Here is a 16,999-nt window from a genome sequence, read left to right as displayed (position 1 = left end):
TATGTCAAGTCATTCAGTTCATTTTTATTATCTAGATGTTCTAGTATGCACGGCTACAAAACTGTATGAATAAGACCCTAGTGTATGTACATTTTTTAAAATAATTTCTTTTTCCTTTAACAATGTGCTTTCTGAGTTCTATCCTTGTGTTTTCCTGGGTCTCAAACATATTTAATTCATGAGTATTATTATATTCACTTAGAAAGAACTGTTGCTAATTTAATTGACAATTTTGTTAAAAGAGATCTTTCTAACTTGTTTTAGACGCAGATTTTTTTTATCATGTTGCTCTGTGTATAGGGGGTGAGAAGCATAAGAACTGTTAGGAAGATATGTCTAAAAACCTCTTCACATTTTTGGTTAAGTTATGCTTGAATCACTGCTTGATTGAATTGCTAATGCTTACTTCTTCTCTTGGATGCCATTCTGTGAGCTGTCAAGAGTGTTGATGAATGAGCATCCTTCAAAGAATGCCTCAGTAGTGAGTTCTTCTGATAGGTGCTGTATTCATGCTCTGTCTCTCACCTGCCTGATGGGCCCCCCCGAGGTGTGGGGAAGTTTTTAGTCTTTCTAATTTGTACCTGCCCTCCCTGTAGTCCTCCTGTGATGTGCTGAATGCAGCTTTACAGGGCTGGAGGTGTCTGAGGATGCTTCAGGAGCAACAAGCAGTTTGTTGTAGCTGTCTCTGTGGAGGCAGGAAATTGCTCTGGCCTAGAGCACCCTATCTAGCAAAGGCTGCCACCAAGCTCAGGACAACACTCCTGCCCCAGCATCTTGAATGCTAGGATTGTTGTAATATGAGCGGCGGCGGGCTACGGCCCGCCACCCGGCTAGCTTTACCCCGGAAATAATTACACGGAAACTGTATTCTTTTAAACAGTGCCTGGCCCATTAGTTCCAGCCTCTTATTGGCTAGCTCTTACATATTGATCTAACCCATTTCTAATATTCTGTGTGCACCACGAGCTGGCTTACCAGGAAAGATCTTAAAACTTGCGTCTGTCTGGAGTGGGAGAATCATGGTGACTGCCTGACTCGGCTTCTTTCTCCCAGCATTCTGTTCTGTCTACTCCGCCTACCTAATTTTTCTGTCCTATTAAAGGGCCAAAGCAGTTTCTTTATTAACCAATGAAATCAACACAAAACAGATGACTTTCCCCCCATCATAGGATTTCATATGTGAACTATAATATCTGACAAGTATGTGTCATTTTACAAAATGGGATGCTTCATGAATTTGTGTGTCATCTTTGCTCAGGGGCTATGGCATTCTCTGCATTGTTCCAGTTTCCTTGTATGTGCTGCCAAAGCAAGTCCATCTGTGCCATTCTTAACGGTGACAAGATCATGTCTGTTGTCTAGGCAACTGGAACTGTATGACAGTATTCATTGTGAAAAATCCTTATGTAATTCATGTAGATGAAACTGAAAAAAATATCTTGGGATTGGTGAAGTACAGTTTGTTAATTTAATTTAATTGATAAATCATTCTCCACTTACAAAATCACATTGTAGTAATCAAGTTCTATCTGTGTGAGTATTTAAATTGTTTCTTTTTTGGCATCTTGTATCACTGTAATTTTTATGTGAATTATTCTATGATTTTGCTATAAGTATTTATAACTAGGTATACTATCTGATACATGGACAAACTTTAATGTGTAATTGAGTCAAATCAATAAACTAATAATTAGGCAGCTATTAACTGAAAATTAAAGTCTCTCCTGCTTTAAACGTGTTATTTTCATACTAAACTATTTAAGTGGCATGCTTTGTATCTCACCTATAACCCCATTACACTGGAAATTTAAGAGCTACATTATTGACCGGTAGCAACAAATACTTTTGTATTTGCCTTTGTCATATTTTTCACATATATAAAAGTGAGTTTAATCAACTATACATCAGTCCATATGTTAAATGAAATATATTTTGTGGATATTCTGATATTGGAAGACACTCTGTCCAGCAATACGAGAATGATAACGATGAACTGTAAGAAGCAAGGGCAAGGCAGTTTCTCCACCATCAGTCTGCCTCATCCTCCTTCCCGGTGCCAAACTCGTCATTTCAGGTTTGGCGTCTTAACCTGAGGGCCACGTGTATATTTAGAACAAGGCATAGCCACAAGCCTTGTCTATATGTGAACTAAATGCCCCTCACATGCCCCTTCCTGGCCCATGAGGAGAGCTGAGGAGGTTTTAAGGCTAGTAGCAATAAGCCAAAAAGCATCCCAAGGAAGGGGACATTGTCACCTTTTCCCTGATATTATTGTTCTAAATTTGCAAGTTAAAGCTATTTGTGTTTTCCTAAGATTGTTGATAGTTAATGATTATGTAGTTGTGTTTTTTCCAGCTTACTTTTTTTTATTTTTGTTTTTTTAACTGTGAGAAAGAGATCATCTCCCATTAATGACAAACTTTCTCACAAAATTATACCTAGAACCTGATTATTTATCAATAAAAGCCAGTATTATATTATATTATATTGTGGTATTATATTATACTACACAGCCTGCAGATATTGATGATTTCTGATTTTTTAAACATTCCCCAATGATACAAATAAGCGACCCCAAAAACTCCACTAAAGAACTCCTACAGCTGATAAACACCTTTAGTAATGTGGCAGGATACAAGATCAACTCCAAAAAATCAGTCGCCCTCTTATACACAAAGGATATGGAAGCAGAGAGGGAAATCAGAGAAGCATCAACTTCCACGATAGCCACAAACAACATAAAATATCTTGGGGTAACTCTAACCAAGGAAGTGAAAGATCTATTTGACAAGAACTTTAAGGCATTGAAGAAAGAAATTGAAGAGGATACCAGAAAATGGAAGGCTCTCCCTTGCTCTTGGATTGGGAGGATCAACACAGTAAAAATGGCAATTCTACCAAAGGCAATTTATAGATTCAATGCAATCCCCATCAAGGTCCCATCAAAATTCTTCACAGATCTTGAGAGGACAATAATCAACTTTATATTTAAAAAACAAAAAAAACCCAGGATAGCTAAAACAATCCTATACAATAAAGGAGCTTCTGGAGGCATCAAACTCTATTACAGAGCTACAGTAATGAAAACAGCATGGTACTGGCATAAAAACAGAGAAGTCGACCAATGGAATCATACTAGAAGACCCGGATTTTAACCCACAAACCTAAGAACACCTCATTTTCGATAAAGGAGCTAAAAGTATACAATGGAAGAAAGAAAGCATCTTCAACAAATGGAGCTGGCACAACTGGACGTCAACCTGTAGAAGAATGAAAATAGACCCATGTCTATCACCATGCACAAAACTCAAGTCCAAATAAATCAAAGACCTCAATATCAATCTGAACACACTGAACCTGATAGAAGAGAAAGTGGGAAGTACCCTACAACATATGGGCACAGGAGATCGCTTCCTATGTATAACCCCAGCGGCACAGTCATTAACGGCAACATTGAATAAATGGGACCTACTGAAATTGAGAAGCTTCTGTAAAGCAAAGGACGCTGTCACTAAGACAAAAAGGCAACCTACTGACTGGGAGAAGATCTTCACCAACCCCGCAACAGACAAAGGTCTGATCTCCAAAATATATAAAGAAATCAAGATACTAGACTTTAAAATGCTAATTAACCCAATTAAAAAATGGGGCACTGAACTGAACAGAGAATTCTCAACAGAAGAAGTGCAAATGGCCAAAAGACACTTAAGGTCATGCTCAACCTTCTTAGCGATCAGGAAAATGCAAATCAAGACAACTTTGAGATATCATCTTACACCTGTCAGAATGGCTAAAATCAAAAACACCAATGATAGCCTTTGCTGGAGAGGTTGTGGAGGAAGGGGTACCCTCATCCATTGCTGGTGGGAATGCAAACTTGTGCAACCACTTTGGAAAGCAGTGTGGCGGTTTCTCAGGAAATTCGGGATTAACTTACCCCTGGACCCAGCAATACCACTCTTGGGAATATACCCAAGAGATGCCTTATCATATGACAAAAGCATTTGTTCAACTATGTTCATAGCAACATTATTTGTAATAGCCAGAACCTGGAAACAACCTAGATGTCCTTCAATGGAAGAATGGATGAAGAAAGTGTGGAATATATACACATTAGAGTACTACTCTGTGGTAAAAAACAATGACTTCTCGAATTTTGCATGCAAATGGATGGAAATAGAAAACACTATCCTGAGTGAGGTAACTAGACCCAAAAAGATAAACATGGGATGTACTCACTCATAATTGGTTTCTAGCCATAAATAAAGGTCACTGAGTCTGTAATTTGTGATCCTAAAGAAGCTAAATAAGAAGGTGAACCCAAAGAGAAACATATAGTTATACTCCGGGCTATGGGAAGTAGACAATATTGCCAGGCAAATACTGGGATCTTGGGGGTGGGGCAGGATGGGGGTAAGGGGAGAGGGGGAGAGAAAACTGAGAAGGGGAGGACGGGGGGAACTTGGGGAAACGGGGTGATTGGGATATAGGAGAGTTGGATAGGGGAGCAGGGAAGCATATATCTTAGTTAAGGGAGCCACCTTAGGGTTGGCAAGGGTCTTGAACCTAGAGTGGCTCCCAGGTACCCCGGGCGATGTCCCCAGTTAATTCCTTGGGCAGCTTAGGATAGGGAAGCTGAAATGACCCTATCCTATAGCCATACTAATGAATATCTTGCATATCACCATAGAACCTTCATCTGGCGATGGATGGAAATAGAGACAGAGACCCACACTGGAGCACCAGACTGAGCTCCCAAGGTCCCAATGAGGAGCAGAAGGAGGGAGAACATGAGCAAGGAAGTCAGGACCATGAGGGGTGCACCCTCCCACTGAGACAGTGGGGCTGATCTATTGGGAGCTCCCCAAGGCCAGCTGGTCTATGACTGAAAAAGCAAGGGATAAAACCGGACTCTCTGGACATGGCGGACAATGAGGGCTGATGAGAAGCCAAGGACAAGGGCACGGGGTTTTGATCCTACTTCATGTTCTGGCTTTGTGGGAGCCTAGCCAGTTTGGATGTTCACCTTCCTAGACCTGGATGGAGGGGGGAGGACCTTGGATTTTCCACAGGGCAGGGAACCCTGACTGCTCTGGACTGGAGAGGGAGGATGAGAAAAGTGGGGGGAGGGAAGAGGGGAGGGAGGAGTGGGAGGGATATGGGAGGCTGGGAGGAGGCGGTAATTTTTTCTTTCAATAGAAAAAAAAACAAATGGAATGTTGGCCACTGAAATATAAATGGTATTATATATTGTTTTTTTTTTTTGGCTGAAACATAGCAATGAAGCCTACTCCATGGAATTGAAACAACAGCAACAAAAACCCCACATCTTGTGCGTGTGTTTCTCTCCCCCCCCCTTTCTCTCTCTCTCTCCAAAACATGGTTTTTTTGTGTAGTCCCGACTGTCTTAGAACTTACTTTTTAGACCAGGCTGTCCTCAAATTTAGAGATCTGCCTGTCTCTGCCTCCTGAGTGCTGGAATTAAAGGCATGCATCACTACCACCAGGCCAAAATTCTTTTTAACCTGATCATAGTAGAGCAAAAGGGGGAAAAAAACCACTATATATTGGAGAAGATATATTTTGGAGAAACTATTGCCAGTGAATAGTTTCTATTTGATTTGGGAGATGAAATGAACCCCCCCCCCCCCACATACCCACAGGATAGCCAGGTCTCCGCGTGCGTTAAGTGTGTTGCTCTATTTATACTTTCCAGTCTCTGATACGCTGATGTGATTCAGAAGTTGCCACTGTTATTTAGTGGAGATCAGGATGCTGTGCCATTTTAGCACCTTAATTGCTCAGCAACATATGTATCATGTGCTGTTAGCAGGAGGGTACCTATTAGCTTTTCTGAATTTTTTTTCTATAAACACTTAAAAACACTGCCAATGTTGAGTTTTCTGTGAATACTGATACCACCCACTGTGTTGTGAGCCTAGGTACATTCAGTGTGTGTGTGTGTCTGTGTGTGTGTGCGCGCGCGTGTGTCTGTAGATAATTCTTCTCTTCCCTTCCCTTCCCCTTCTGCCTTCCTGCAGCTTTCTTCCCTCGAGCTCTCTCCTCTTCCTTTGCTTTTTCTTTACCCATCACACACTGTGTAAAACCATTTATCCAGAAGTATCTGGGGAATTCAATTCAGTTCCATGATTTCCTTGTCTAAAAGATGGCTAATTGATGGGGCCACATGAATCTTTTCCTAAGAGTGGACTCACAGGATCTTTAGCCTTCTAGATTTTTCTTGATGTTAGGTACCTAGGTTTTGTAGAGCCTGAAAACTTCTGCACTTCACTTCCTTCCTCTGAGAAGTGTAAATAGGCCAGTAGGAAAAAATCTGAAGACTCTTTGAGTGGGTCATGGACAGAGATGGACCAGCCAGACGAGTTCAGATAGAAATGAGTTCTACTGAACTGGGCAGCTGCAACAGTGGATGCTCCATGAGATGTCAACAAGAAAGCAGCAGAGCTTCGGTTAATGTTTCAGTAGAAAATAACTCCCATGCTGTTTTGTATGAGGTTCTGAATCCTTAGATTGTACTTGCTTGGTTTTGACTGTTAATGTGTCATTGGTAACAGAAAGAATTGTTAAATACAAGGAAAAATTCACATTTCAAACATACTTATGAAAAGTGAGAATAAAAAATTCCACTGACCCTTTTACTGCGAGAGGCTTATAGATGTAGAAAATTATATAAATACAGTCTGACTCTCCAGTGAAATTTTGTAAGTAAAACTACCACCCAAGAGGGAAATGGGAAACGAAGAGTCCCCAGAGGCTCTGTCAGGCCCTTTGCTAATCAAATGCTTTGCTTTCCTTGTAATCAACTTCCTCAATGTGCTTTGCTCCGTGTTTTTGCTGAGCATACAGTCTTAAATAACGTGGTTTACTTCTGCCTGTTTTGAATTTCATATAAATTAAATTATACAGTGTATAATATTTTGGTCTGTTTCTTTCCCTCAAATTAAGTTTTTGAGATTTATTGGTTTTTGGAGGCTCTTTAGTAGCTGTTTGTTTTTATTACCATGTAGTATTATTTTATAAAAGTATACCTTGATTTATCTTCCATTATGCTGATGGCCATTTGAGCTGTTTCCAGGTTTTGTTTTGTTTATACTTCCTTGGTTGTTGTTAGGTTTTAGATTTTGGTGTTTTCCAGGATGACCTCAAACTCAAGGTTCTTTTGCCTAAACCTCCTGAGTGCTGGGATTATATGTGTGTACCATCACCCCTTACTTGTTTCCAGGTTTGGGATTATATAGAAACATCTGCTTTTGTAAGTAGGACTATATGTGCAAATGTTTCTCATGAAAGTAAGATTGGGCTTCAAAAGGGATACACATTTTAACTTTATTACATAATGTAGTTTGTATTTCTTTTCTATTTATGCCCCCCACCAGTAGGGTATGGAAGTCTTCATTGTTCCATGAACTGCTTTGTTTTTGTGTTGGCTGGAGGGCGTGGTGTGGAAGCTAGTTTACATTGGGATGCCCTTCTTATTCCTTGCTCTGTGTTACCCTCTTAGACAGGGTTTCGGCTACACTGTTTGGCCAGCCATTTCCCTGAACCCACCTCTCTCCGACCCCTAGTGCTGGGGTTGCAGAAGCCAGCTGTTTATGCAGGTGCTCGGGATCTGAATTTTTTAAAAAAGCCATTTTATGACAAATTTTATTTCTAAAGATCTGTACAGTTTTTGTGACTAGACTTCTTCAGGATGATTTTGTCTCTAGTGTCATGAGATATTAAATATTTATTAACAATTTCTGCTTTAGTTCCAGAGTAATTACTGTGATATAAAAGATTACAATGAAATAGTTAAGCATACCTTCATCCTCATCTCTCCTTCCCCAAAGACAAGCATCTTTAGAATAGTTAACTATCTGAACAGCATTTTTTCAAGAGAAAAATTAAAAATAGTCTTTTATGGGATCTGAATGTTTGCAGCTAGAATTTTGCCCACTGTGCTGTTTCCAACAGCCCACATTAAGGGATATTTTTATTTGTTTTTGTGGTACTGGAGTCTGAACCTAGAACTTTGTACAGCAAGGCAAGTGCTTCACTGCTGAGTTCTATTGCACAGCCTCAAATCACAGTATTTTGAAGTTTTCCCTGACATATTTAATGTAAATGTTAAAGTTTAAAATTTCTGGTTCCCAACAGTTGACTACACTCCGTGTGTGCTTACCCTTTTAGATTCTTCTTCTTATGAAGTCCACTCAGGACGTTTGCCTATTTTTTCTGTTGTAATGTGTGTTTTTGTGTTGGTTTGTGAAAGTGGGCTATATTATTATAGTAACAACCTTTTCTTTGCCTTCTTTACCCTTAGAGCAGAACATGGGCGAGAGTACTTACTTGCCATTGCTTTATCAGGGGCTAAAGTCCCTGCAAAAAGAAAGCAGAGCAGGAGAGACCCTACTCAGACAATGAAGCACTGGGCAGGTGGCCACTAGGTTTAATAGATTGCTCAGACTCAGAGACTCCTTCTGCAGGAACAATGACCCACTTCTCAAGACCTCATCGAACCTGAACAGGGAAATACCTGCTGGTTACTGCCTGCTGCTGGTCTGCCCATACACTGTGAACTAACCCGCACTCCCAGGCTGTGTATGTGCAAATGCTGGGTGGGACCTGGTGGTCTGAAGCAACAGAGACCATAGCTTTTGGTCAGAAAGAAGACACCAAGCCCCCCCGACCCCCGCCCATGTTCTTGATGCTTCCATCTTCTTTGCATATCAGAAATGAGTTCCTTGGAATGGCGCCCCTACCCTGCACAAAGGTCTCCTTCTGGCACCCCTGGAAGCTAAAATCATGTTTCTCTGAGTCTTATGTAAAAGCAAACACATGAAAACATGAGGAGCGCATATGCAGATTTGAGTTCTATCATGAAATTTCCATGTATAAAGCCCAAATGTTATTTAAATTGAGAAAATGCCACTTGGCTCCTTATGCTACCCCAGTAAATTCTAAGGAAAGAATCTCAGAAATCATGTTCCTGTGATTTATGTACAAATCAGATTAAAGATTGCATGTGAAGTAAGACAGAGACCTCTAAAGAGTCGATCACTCATCTTCATGTCAGAGAGAGAGCGGCCTTGATTTCATTACTGAGTGGAAGATATGTTCATTATTTGTGCAAAAATCAATGACAGTTTGCAAACTCTCACTGATCGGTGTGGTCTCCAGTTTGATTTGCCATCCCATGTTTCGATGAATTCCCAAGTATTTAATAGACACTCACTCATCACATTTGTGGTGGGCAGAAATATGATAAATACTATATTTAAGTGTGAGACTATCATTAGGAAGAGAAACAGCCACTCATTCACCCCCTTGTAATCTTGGTTCTTTCTTGGTATTCATTGACACATTACACTGACTTTTATTTAATGTTAACCAAAAGGAGGGGCAGTCTTTATTCATCCTACTGTCTTTATAACACTCCTAAATACTTTGTTTTTTTCTAAAGGTTCTCTTAAGACAATAACTAGCCAACAGTGTTATGTGTAAAGCTATGCTTTCTTAGAATATATGTTTCCATTATCTATATTGAATTGTATTTTTCATTTGTCTCTCTTGAAACCATGATATTTTATAAGGATAGTGTGTAAATGTTAGTTTTTGTGTTAGTGTTTTATGCTGAAGGCATAAAATGGGAAAACTACATGGACATGCTTTTTTTTTAGATTTTGAACACACTGCACTTAAATCTGTAGTCTGCACGGGAATTGAGAGACGTGTGTGTTTGCAGTGCATGGGAATTCAGAGACAGATGTGTGTGTTTGCAGCGCATGAGAATTCAGAGATGTGTGTGTTTGCAGCGCATGGGAACTCAAAGGCGTGTGTGTTTGCAGTGCATGGGAACTCAGAGGCGTGTGTGTTTGCAGTGGATTTTGTTTCTGTCATTTGTAATTGCAGAGCCTCGGTCATGCTGTCACTGGGTCAGGACACGGACTCAGTCTGACAATGGCACCAAGGACACTGTTTCCTCACAATTGTGTCCATGATGTCACCCTCAGATGTTTTAGTGTACCTGAAGCGCACAGGCCTTCAACTACCTCCACATCACTGTCAAGACTGAATTCCCAATTTCCATTAAAGTTTATGTTTTCAAACTGAACAGATTATTATCAAAAATACTGTAACATAAGTGTGTGTGTGTGTGTGTACTAGAAAGTGTAGTAAAAGCATGCCTTGTTTTAGTGTTACAGATAAGAGCATTGCTTTACATGTGTGGACCTGAGGATGTAGCTCAGTAGAGGACGCGGTTCAGTGGAGGACACAGCACAGTGAAGGACAAGGCGCCGTGGTAGGGCGCTTGTCTGGCATATGTGAAGCTGTAGGTTCAGTCCTCAGCAATGGAGGAAAGAAAACAAACTGAACACTAAAAACTCTTCCTCCTTGGACTGAAGATTTAGCTCAGTAATAAAGCATTTGCCAGCAAGTTTCTGGGTTCCATACCCAGCACCACACTGGTCCCCATCTCCCCCCATCCACACCCACTCATTCTTTGTCTTAATAGTATAGTGTGGAAATATTAAGTTCATGTTTAGCCTTAGATAATTGTAAATTTAATTTTTAAAATACGTTTGAAATAAAAACAAACTTCTGTCAAGTTTATTTTCTTAAACCTCCCATTTATTTTCTCCCTTTTATTTAAAATAGATTCTTTTCTTATATTTTATTGAAAATCGATTCTTTTCCTGATTATGTTTCCCCTCCCTCTGCTCCTCCCAGTTCCTCCCCATTTCCCTTCATCTGGATCCACTCTCTTTCTGTCTCTCACAACAAAAGAACAGGCCTCTAAAAGATGACAACAAAACCTAAATAAAATATAAGATAAAACAAAAATCATCATTTTGAAATATCTTTAAAAATATTTTTTATGGAACTTAATCCTTGACGGTGGCAAGCCAGCTCTCTGTAAAGTGAAGCTAAAGCCCTATGCCGAAGCCCATTGATGTCCAGGGTTGTCCTCTAACTAGGGTTGTTCCTAACACCAGGGTACATCATCTTAATATTGTAAAACATCACAGTGTCTTTACCTTAAATAATTATGAAGATGCTGAGGTCACTGCCAAGCCACGAACAATGAATGAAACTTACATTTTGCATTTTAAATATAAAAGTTTAAAATCTGATTGCCTAAGCTTTGGTATCTGGACGAGAATGTAAATTTTAAAACAAAATGCTGAGGCAGATCTTTGGAAATATGTGACTTTAAATGTCTTAAATTTCAAATTTAAAACATTTTGTAAGTGACTGTGACTTATAATACCGTCACAGTTGCTCTGGCTTTCCTCCTTAACTCTTCATGATAATTCCCCAAAATTGACTTTACGTTTCACTTTCCTATGCAAGTTTGAAATAGAGATGGAAGGCAGAATATGTAGAAGCCAGCAGAGCTGTGGCAGTGAGATGGTAAAGGAAACACAAACGTCTTTTAAAGCGCGAGGACGGTCTAGGTGGGTGCTGTCCTTCCATGTTGGAAAATATCTCATTTATCTGCATTGCTATGCTCACTTCCTGAGCAAAAAATGGTGGCATCAGTATTCTGTTATTGTCAAATCAAAGACAATGAATGGGAATTTTGCTTCAAATTAAATATAAGAATTCTAGACCCAAAATGGTTCTGAAGAACCATGTCTTAGATCCCAAGGTGGTGTTGATGAAAATCGTCATCAATGAGAGTGCACAGATTGAGACTAACTCAGATATGTCTATAAATGTTTTTGTAATAAGCAAATGTGGTTTAAGGTGGAGTGCTCATGGAATTGTGGCTTATGGAGCATGTGGCTTAAGGTGGAACGCTCATGCGATTGTGGCTTATGGAGCATGCACCAGAAAGGATGCGGTCTCCCTTTTCTCTGAAATACAGCCTGGGAGCTTCCTGCTGCAGGACGCTTGCAGCATTCTGAAGCATTAAGACCCCAGACTCCTGCTTCTTCCACCCTCATTCTTGTTATTAGGAGACCACAAGAGAAGGGCATGGGCTTTCAAGCCAACAGTTTTCCCGAAAGCCTTTTTGTGATAGTATTTTTTGAAAACAGAGGTGAAGGCACGTGGTTGGAATTAGAGTGTTTTAATTATTTTCTGAATTCTGAATCTGCCATAAATCTGTGATTATATATGTAGTCAGTTATAGTGAATTTCTCCAAAGAAGGATTGCTTTATTTTATTAACCACAGTGGTAGATGGTAGTCGGTCTTTTATTTGGGCAGATGTAATTGATGCATTATTTTTTAGAAGATTCACTTGCTAAAAAGAAAAATACATAATTTACAGACCAGCCATTCCCATAGAAACTGCCAGCTCTCTGGCAGCATGCAGCATCCCACCTCCACCCTGGGCTTTGGCAAATACCAGTGTGTTTATTGGAGTGTGGGTGAGAGGGGCATCTGGCAGCTAGACATGAGCTTCCTCTTGGAGAAGCCAGACTTCCCTTCAGGAAGCCTTTGGAAATACAGAAGCCAAGGGCAAGTCCATCATCATCATCATCATCATCATCATCATCATCATCATCATCATCACTGTGATGTTGACATCCCATTCCTCAGAAAGAACTGGGAAGAAACTTCCCCTTGATAGTGGATGGCTTTCCTTAGGGTGTCCTAAACAAGGATTTGTAGGTCATAAAATCATCTAAACTAGTCTCCCCCCACCTCCCTCCCCCTCCCTCCCTCCCTCCCTCCCTCCCTCCCTCCCCCCCCCCCTCTCTCTCTGTGTAGTTATGCATGCTCACATGTCATGGTGTTCATCAGAGGATAACATACAGGAGTCTATTCTCTCCTTTCACCATGTGGGTCTCATGGATCAAACTCAGGTTATCAGGCTTGGAGCCATGAGCCTTAACCATCTAAGCCCCTTTTGCTAGCCTCTTTCGAATCTTTGTAAAGGGACAAGTTAACCGACTCGGACCTTTGTAGTCAGTTGCTCTTATCTCCATTTATTTAAGCCTGCCTTTGCTTTCTGTGATTGACATATCAAATGAGCATATTTTATAAAAGATAATTTGTCAAATATATGTATATAGAGAAAACAAGTGTAAATTAATATGTTAAATAACTCATAATATATAATAAATAACTCATAATACAGTTAAATAAATAAATCCTAGCCAGAGAGAAGTTGGGGTAGGTCACAAAGTTATGAGCTTTTAATAAGTGGAAGTTTAAAAAAATGGACCACTCCCTCAGATCTGTGAGGACATACATCTAAGCTCCTGGGAAATTCAGTTGGATGATGAGCCCAGTGGCTGCAGCTGAGCAGAAGCAGCAATTTTAGGTCTGTGCAAAATGCCCACCAGATCAGGGCTTTTCAGCTTTGAATCTTTGCACTTTAGATGTAGGTATGGCATGAGCTGAGAAAAGGGTTTTAGTAGGGAAACTGGTACTGGTGAAGCTGTATGAGGTTAGGAAAGAGAGAATTCCAGTTCTCAGAATAATTCCAGGTTGCACGTAAAATCCTGCATGTGGTTGTTCCTGTTGGTAGCATATCCAGCTTACTCTTAATGCATGGAGCTTCAGATACATTAAAACACAAACCAGATACCTGTTTGTTAAAATCTGTTAAGGACACATACCATTTTAAAATTCTAGCAGTGCTTAAGATTCAATCTAGACACTTTAAAATCCAGCTGAAAACAGTAAGAGGTTTTCCTTTCCAGAAATAGTCAAAAAGCCTATGTGGGCATCATGCAACTAATTTCCAGTACTTGACTGTGTAGGCCACTCCTTTCTTCTTTCTCACCTTCCCAGAGCAGTGCAGCAAGGACACGCTGAAATGCGAGGAAATAGCTCGATGCACTGTATCAAGCCCACATGAAATGTGTTCTAACTACTGGAAAATGCATTCGTGGTTCCCTGTCTCTTCCTTAACTTGTTTGGAGCCTGAGGAAAAGGACAATTCGCTACATTGAATCCATTTTTATTTAAAATTATATTTTGTTTCATGTGGATGATAGTCATTGAATGTCATTTGTTTAAATATAAATATTCTGACCTACTAAGCATTTGTTGTCCTTTGAACTTTGTACCCACAGCAAGGTCCTTATATCCTCCATCCAGGGATTGGCCAAGGGATTTTGGTAAACAGACCTTTGAAGTGTAGCACACTTTTCATGGTGCCAGCACAAACATCTGGTGTCCTGCTTACTACACGGCCTCGTGTTGGAATGGACTCTTACGGATTTGGAGTTTCCCTTCCAGTGTCAGGAGCCCTTTGACTCGAATCTGGGGATCCTCGTCTGTTGTCAGCGCCTTTAAGAAGTAGCGCTTTTCATTAGAATTTGACACATGGGTGTTGCATATTTTAGCATCCCTGTACTTAGGTTATGCTTCGTAATCTGGGGCATCTTCCGATTGTAAACAGAAGTTTCACATCTCTAGTGTGTCTTAGAATTGTGTTCGGCGGTTTCTGTGGCTCATCACTCGCCTTATTGTTTAGTTGTTTCAGGTTCCTCTATGTCGAAAACACACAATTGTTTGGCAGTGGTGCCCCATTTCAGGGGGGCGTTTATTTTTTTGACTTCATTATTGTTCATTTAAAAGTATATTGTTCTAAAATAAATAGGCATTACAAGCATGCATAATAAAATCTGAGCATCTGAGCACCGTGAAATCATGAATGAAAGCATTTAAAATAAACCAGCTTTGTTGAAGTAAACCGTACGTTTAATTTAGATTGCTTTGGATGATCCTCTTTGCAGAGTATAATGGGCAGCCAACTCAGTTTTGAGCACGCTTTATCCCGAAAGAGAACTGAACTGCCCTACTTTCTGGATCTATGCTTTTTCCCGCTCCCAGATTCTGATTGAACAGGTAGAGTCTAGAGGTCAGACTACACGGAAGTAGGCTTCACCCAAGTTTTGCTCAGCAACTTACAAATCATTCAAATAATTGTGAAGATAAACCTATGGCTATAAATGGGGAAATGCTACCAAGGAGAAATCCAGAGGGCGAGGCAGGAGTGAAAATAGGAAGGTGAATCCCACTGTGGATAGAAAAAGTGTCTGCTGATAAGTATAGACCAAGCGAGAGCCAGGCGGCAGAATGAAGGGAACAGATCCAGACTGGCCCTGATTGACACGGCGCCCATCTTCTAGGCTCGGGAGGGTGTTACAGAAAGGAGCCATGAAAACCGACTCTTTATAAAAGTGTACTACACAAATTGGCTGTGTGTATGTATGTCTGTGCTGGGGGCAGATGGTGGAAGTGGTGATAGGCTGTTTCAAGAGAGAACAGTAGTGGGCTGATGTATAAGCAGGAGACAGCCAGGTTTCATCACCTCACAATAGTTCCTAGACCATGTAGCCCTGTGGTTTGTGGCTGATTCAGTTTGTGTGCCCCAGTGCTTCTGCCTACCTGTGTTATTGACATAAGACAGAGGAAGCTACAGGTCTGAATAGCAGCTACAGGGAGTCAGAAACTAGGGCAGAAAGTAATATGATGCTCGGACAGAACACATGGCCTGACTCACACAAAAGATGGATGTGGAGGTCCTTTGAGAAAACACCCTGCTGCTAACCCTGCTTAGAGCACACTTCAGAAACAATCCCCAGCTTACCAGGGTTCAATTTACCAGGGTGTGACTTACCTTCAAATTTATGATGATGCAAAGAGAGGCACCCTGTGGAAATCCTACTTTGAACTTTGACCTTTCTGTGGGCTAGTTAAATGATGTCCAATACTGCTCCAGCCAGACATGGCTCCGAGACAATCACACCACCCCAAGGGGAAGCTGATTTCTCCACCACATGGTGAGTTACAGGACTGTAGTTTTCCTCAGATTAGATGGAGCGAATGCAGGTTTGATTCTCAAAAATTTCAGCGTATGTTGGCTTTATTGTCGCAGTTCTCAACTTGTGGGTTGCAACCCCTTGGGGGTCCGAATGACCCTTTCACAGGGACCGCCTAAGCCTATCAGAAAGCACAGATGTTTACATTATCTTTCATAAGAGTATCAAAATTACAGTTTAGAAGTAGCAATGAAAATAGTTTTATGGTTGGACGTCACCAAAACATGAGGAAATGTATTGAAGGGTCAGCAGCGTTAGGAAGGCTGAGAACCACTGCTTTACTGGAATGTAACACCATCAGAAGTCAGGAAGGAGCTGCTGTCCCAGGTATAATAAGCTTCATACATCCCGCGGAAGAAGACAGATCGCAAAAGTTAAAAGTGCAGACTTTAAGATAATGTTTTTAAAGACAGGGTCTCACTATGTGTCTCATCCTGGTTGACCTGCAGTTCACTATGGAGACCAGATTAACCTAGCTTCACAGAGATCTTTTTGCTGTTGCCTTTTGAGTGTTTGGTTTGAAGGCAGGCACCACCATACCCAGCTAAAAATGGTGTATGAAAAATTGAAGTATGGAAAATTGAGTATCTTGCAAAATTGTGCTTCGGGAATAACTGTCTATTTACTGGATATGCACTACTTGAGGGCCAATGAGTGTGACTGTTAGGGAAAGTCTCGTGCTGAGGCTGTGAGGACAGAGGAAGCATGCCGCTGGGGACGGGTAACGCTGGACTTGAGTGCTTGTCGGAAATGATGAAGAGCTGGATGTTAAATGGGATCTTGGTTTCCCTTCTGGTTGCTGTCTTAAAATACTCTGACAGAGGTGCACAAGGGAGAGAAGGTTTTTGCTTTTTGTTTTTAAAGATTCATTCATTCATTCATTATATATACAATGTTCTGCAGAAGAAGGCACCAGATCTCATTATAGATGGTTGTGAGCCACAATGTGGTTGCTGGGAATTGAACTCAGGACCTCTGGAAGAGCAGCCAGTGCTCTTAACCATCTCTCCAGTCCCGGGAGAAAAGGTTTATTCCAGCTCCATTCCAGGTTACTGTCTGTCATGACAAGGGAGTCCCACAGCAGAAGCTTGAGTGAGTTGGTCACATTGCACCCACAATCAGAACCAAAGCACAAAGAAAGAACAGACGCTCACCGTTTCTTCTGTTCTGAGCTCTTCAGGGTCCCTTGCCAAGGGAATGGTTCTGCCC

The 16,999-nt window shown here is 40.8% G+C and overlaps 1 protein-coding gene and 1 pseudogene across 1 annotated transcript in view; one reads left to right on the top strand and one right to left on the bottom strand.

Moving 5' to 3' along the window:
- Positions 1 to 16,999, top strand: part of Camk4 (calcium/calmodulin dependent protein kinase IV) — a 218,906-nt gene that overhangs the window by 65,594 nt on the left and 136,313 nt on the right. The gene's annotated exons all lie outside the window — the stretch shown is intronic.
- Positions 1,214 to 1,313, bottom strand: LOC142849176 (U6 spliceosomal RNA; annotated as a pseudogene).

Source organism: Microtus pennsylvanicus, chromosome 4, assembly GCF_037038515.1.
Source record: "Microtus pennsylvanicus isolate mMicPen1 chromosome 4, mMicPen1.hap1, whole genome shotgun sequence".
NCBI lineage: Eukaryota > Metazoa > Chordata > Mammalia > Rodentia > Cricetidae > Microtus > Microtus pennsylvanicus.
Note: the sequence above shows the minus strand (reverse complement) of the source record. Positions and strands in the feature narration are given on the sequence as shown.